Genomic DNA, 5760 nt, shown 5'->3' with positions numbered 1-5760 from the left:
GGTTTTGGGGAGGGTCCGCTTGTGATTGGACAAACAAGCTGTCAATCATGTGGTCAACAATCGGAAGTCACAGGCGGTGGGCGGGTACTTAACAGCAAGCCCGGAGAAGCGGAGGGCCGGGTAGAAGGAGTGTCCTACCGGAAATGTTTTTGGCTATAGTGGCTCGTTTGGTTTTTTTTTTTTTTTTCGTGACCTGGAGCAGACCTCGGTCCTGGTCAGACGTGGTTATCTAATAGGGAGACTGGGTCTGTTGTTTCTGCGGTAGCCATATTATAACCTGGCAAGTCGGACGCATGTTAGTTACGTCACTTTCTGTGATTATTTTTAATGCCCAGGCGGTTGCCATGGCTACTGAGAACTAACCCTCTCCTGGAATGCAGGTGCCATTTAGAACTTGGGTGCTAAACAGGTCTTTGGACAGTGGAGAAAGGTCAAACCGCCGGAGTAGATGGAAAATTAAGATGACATAGTGCTTCTTTCTTTATAAATGGGGAAACAGGCTCAGAAATGCAATGACGTATTTGCCTAAATTCACAGTGAGTTCACAGCAAAGTACGGCCTAGAACTAGTGTCAGTAGATGGCTAGGTCTCAACAAAGAGGTTTTATCTCCTCTGTAGGTCAAATCCCAGCTCCTAAGTTACCAGCATCCTGTATTTGTCTCTTGGGGTTTAGGTTCTAGACTTGTTTGCATGCTTATTTGATTAGTTAAATTCCCGTGTGGCCGGGCATGGTAGCACATGCCTTTAGTCTCAGCAAGCAGAAGCAAGCATATCTGCATAGACAGTTCCAGGCTAGCCAAGGCTGCATAATGAGACCCTGTCTCAAACAACTACAACAACAAAAAACTCTGATGTGGACAAGAATTATGTCTGGTTTGCTTATAATTGTATCCCCAGTATCTACAGTGCCAACACTATACTTAAAAAAAAAAAAGTTCTGAACTGTTAGCCAGCCAGGCACTTTCCAGACCCCCGGTGCTGATCATGGGACATTTCTCATCCATCCCTGCAGAGGAAGACAGTCCTTTAGCTCTGATGCTCCAGGCCCTTAGTGATCTGACCCAGCCTTACCCAGTCAGCAGCCCTCTGTCTTATTTCTATGCTCAGTTTCCTCCTTCAGCACTCACGTTAGTGAGCAGATCCTGCTGTTCATTTTCTTTTTTAAACAGTTTCTAGCTGTATGATCTTGAACGAGTCGTTTAACCTCTCTGAGTTACAGTTTTCTCTGAATATGTGTTAAAACAGTGCTAACTTAAAAATGAACTAATCACAGCATCTCACTCTCAGGGTTACGCCACTCATTCATAAAGACCAACGGCCTCTCACATCCAGTCCCACCCTTCCTTAACCCTCCTCATGGTTCCCATCTCATTAGCCACTCCTCTCAGTCCCCTTTCCCCAGTATGGCCACTGTGTCACAGTCTAGCCAAGCGTAAGAATTCTCTAATCATTTCCACAAAATTCATCCTTTCTGTCTCAGAAAAGCTGCACAGTTGCTCGTGCCAAAGACCCAGGATCATCCTGTGTGTCTCTCCACATACCCCCAACCTACATTTGCATACATATACATATGATCTGTTTTTGCTCCATGTTCTGTAACGGCCTTTTCTTTTGTAACGGCCGTCAGGTTCTGCTACTTTGTAAAGGCCGGCCGGTTCTGCTGCTCCGGTCCAGGTCAGGGTCTAGCAAGAGAGAGAGTGGGGACGGAGGAAGGGGAAAAAAGGGGCGAGAGACGCAAAAGACAGATACAAGACAGAGTCCGGTGGAGTCTCTTCAAGTCTCTTCTTAATTCTCCTCTCTTCTTCTATATTCTCCTCACTCCTTCAGTCTCCTGACACCTCCCACCTTCTACCTTCTACCTCCTACCTTCTACCTCCTACCTTCTACCTTCTACCTCTACCTCCTACTTCCTACACATAGAAAGGAAATCCTGGGTATTTATACCCTTTACCACGTGACTTGCCCTCGTGGACAAGCTCAACTGAAGCCACTATGTCACATGCCTTGTAGCCTTGGATACCAGGAGCATCTTGCAGCTGGGGGCACTAAACAGTGTAACAAGATGTTTATCAGAGTGTGCTGAGCTATTGCAGGCTGTTGAAACAAGTCTCTTGTCAGGGTATATGGCTTGAGATGGCTGTAAAGATGATAGCCACTTTCGGCTAAGAGTCGGCTCCCAACAATGTTCCAACTACTGTCACTCTGCTCCAAGACCCCTCTATAGTCTGGCCTCACCGCCAATGTCTTTGTATTGAACTTCAGTGCTCCCTTTTCCACTGAGAAGCCAGAGTGAGTGCTTTAAAATGTGAATTAGATAGTGTCATTCTCCAAACCCCTCTGAGGGTTTTCTACCACTCTTAATACGATCTAACCTCATCTTTATGACTTTATTGACCCTCAGGACCTAGCCCCAGCCTGTGACGCCAGTCTCACAGACGCCATTGATGTGCTTGCCAGCTCACTGCAGCCATGCTGGCCTGGCTGCCATCCCAAAACAAACTGAACTCATCCATTCCCAGAGCTTTGGGTTCACTTTTCATTTAGAATGCTCTCCCCTTGATTTGCCACTTCCTTCTTTCTTGTCATCCAGGTTCCAGTTGAAATACTACCTTGTGGGTGGTGGCATCCTCGACACCACACCTAAGATTCCTTGTCTTTCGAGTACATCCTGGTCAACAGGAATACCACTGTATCTCATTTTGTCGTAAAATGTCCCCTTTTAGGATTTAGATGCACATCATACACTTGTAATATGCTTATTGCAGGATTGCCCCGACCTTGTGTAAAGATTTATTTATAGTTACATGTACTTTTGTGTTTCTGTGTGTGTATGTGCATGTGAATGCAGGCGCCTCTGGAGGCCAGAAGAGGGTGTCAGATCCCCTGCGGATGGAGTGTCAGGCAGTTGGGAGCCAACTGATCTGAGTGCTGGGAACTGAACTTGGGTCCTCTGGAAAAGCAGCAAACTCTTACCTGCTGAGCCATCTCTTCAGCTCTTCTGTTCGTACTCACTACCTAGAATAGAGCCTGGCATGAATCAAGTTTTAGTGTTTATTATCATCAACATGCATGAAATGCTTACTAGCCGTGAGACACTGTGCTAGGTCCTGCATATTGTCCAATTACACCACAGTCTTTGAGATAAATGTTATTACCTATTTATAGAGGAGCAGAGGACTGCAGACACTAAGTGACGTTCCTCATATTAAAAAGATAAATGGGGGGGCTGGAGAGATGGCTCAGTGATTAAGAGCACTGACTGCTCTTCCAGAGGTTCTGGGTTCAGTTCCCAGCACCCACATGGTGGCTCACAACCATCTGTAATAGGATCCAATGCCCTCTGTCTTCTGTCTGAAGACAGCAACAGTATACTCATATACATTAAATAATAATAAAAGCTAAATGATGATCTGGTACATGATGGTGCAGGCCTGTAGTCTTGATATGTGGAAGGCTGAGGCAGGAGGATAAATGCCTCATAGCAAGATCATGTCTCCAAAAAAACTGCATCATTTTGGAGAGATAGTTCAACAGCCCTTGTTGCTCTTGCAGAGGACCCAGGTGCGGTTGCCAGCATTGCATATGATGGATCACGCGATGCATAACTTCAGTTCCAGGGAGATCAGTGGATTTCTTCTGACCTCCAAGAGCACCATGCACATGTGGTACACATGCATATACACAAGCAAAACAGTCATATACATAAAAGAAATAAATATTAAAAATATTGACAGAGAAACCAGGGTTTCAGGCCAAGTTCAGACTATTTTAACAACTCAATGCTATGATTAATGTCATATTGAGTTCTAGGCCAGAAGTCTGGCTTGGGAGTGGGGCATTCAATTAATCATGCCTGACCACTCACCTCAAAAGACAAAACAGAAAAAAGTAGTTGACACAGGAAAGAAGTTGATTTCTTATAGCCATCATGGCAAGGAACAGGATCCAGCATCCTCCATCCTGTGTTCACAGAGCTAACAAGAGCTCCTAGTTTATGTGAGGAACAAAGGTTGGTGGCAAAAGCAGTCTTGCTCCAGCTGTGGCTTGGGTAATCATTATCTCAGGGTGAGTTATACAGAACCTTCTGCAGAGTAGCAACGCTGCTGCTGTTCAAGGCATAGTTTTGACTACAAATCCATGATGTTTATCAGTCAGACTTGTAATTCCTGGAATCCACGGTAACTGCCAGACAGCGTGACTCAGGCAAGTCAGGAAGACAAGATGGAGTCAGTTGGTCTCTTCAAGCTTAAGGCAGTGATTAGAGATTTCTGGGTGCCACTCTCATGGTCTAGAACAGGACATTGTAAGAGCCAGATGTCAGCTAGGTGGTGGTAGCACACACATCTTTAATCCCAGCACTTGGGAAGCAGAGGCAGGCAGATCTCTGTGAGTCGGAGGCTAGCCTGGTCTACAGAGCTACTTTCAGGACAGTCAAGGCTATACAGAGAAACCCATTCCTGAAAAATAAACAAGTAAATAAATAATATATTTTTTTTAAAGAGCCTCATCCTCCAGCCCGTGGGAGAATGAGGTAAGAGAGTAATTTGCCCTTTTCTTTGGTTCTTCATTTAGAGTCTCATGTAGCCCAGGCTGGCTTAGAACTTGCTATGTAGTCAAGACTGACCTTGAAGTCTTGACTCTTCTGCCTCCACTTTCCAAGTGCTTAGGTTGTAGATGTGTAACACTTTTTATTCCAGGAAGATTTCAAATTTGAAGCTATCCTGGGCTGCGTAGTGAGACTGTCTAAAAACTAAAACCAAAAAGCTGGCAGTTGGCAGTATACTGGGGAACCCAAAAAACCACCCCCAGTCCTTCCATGAGCTAGCCTCAAGTCGGACATTTTCTAGAGCTCCTTTCCAGAGAGACTCAGAGACCAGAGGCTGGGGAGCTTCTCAGGAAAGCAGAGCACAGGAGAAGAGCAGCACACTTTGCATGAAGGGGTGAGGCATGAGGTGGCTCAGCGGCTAAGAGCCCTGGCTGCTCTTCTAGAGGAGCTGGGTTCAGTTCCCAGCATCCACATGGTGGCTCACAACTGTCTGCAACTCTGGTTTGACTGGATCCAATGCCCTCTTCTGGCCTCCACAGGCACTGCATCAATATGGTGCACAGGCAAAACACCCATAAGAATGAAGTAAAAAGGAAGCTCCGAGGAGTGGGGCATGCCAAACAGACAAACTGGTTCCTTCAAGCCCTTGTGTAAATGTGAGTGCCCTCGAATGAGATGAGCCTTAGATTCAAAACTTCTGGCCAATCATGAAAGAGACAGCCATAGTCTAGGAAAGTTCCTTTCATTTTGCCGTCAAAGACACTGTTCACAGGTCGGGGTTTGAGACAGGCAATAGCTAACGGCTGTGAGTTTACCTTCCGTTAGCTTGGGCAAGGAAGGGACAGCGAGTTGGAATATTTACTGTTGTCCATTCACCTCTTAGCTCCGTGGTCAATTTAAAGTTCCAAGGCAGAAGATGGCTGGCCAAAGTGTTCTCATTTGTTGGCCGCCTCTTGGAGTATGTGCCTCCTCTCCCGATACTTTGCTGTCTTTGGTCTTGAATGGGGAAGATTACCAGTTCTGCAGGACATTCCTTAAATGATTAACACGTCTCCGTACAGAGATGAGCAGGAATTTGACTCTAAGGTTTTGATTACATTGTGTTTATTTTGCGGTATACTCGTGTTCACTCACGCGTGTGGCATTGTCGTGCACATGTGGAGGTCAGAGGACTTGTTTGCAATCAATTCTTCCACGAGGGCTGGAAAGATCAA

Source organism: Grammomys surdaster, unplaced genomic scaffold, assembly GCF_004785775.1.
Source record: "Grammomys surdaster isolate TR1022 unplaced genomic scaffold, NIH_TR_1.0 126313, whole genome shotgun sequence".
NCBI classification, from domain to species: Eukaryota; Metazoa; Chordata; class Mammalia; order Rodentia; family Muridae; genus Grammomys; species Grammomys surdaster.
This window is presented reverse-complemented; position numbering follows the sequence as displayed.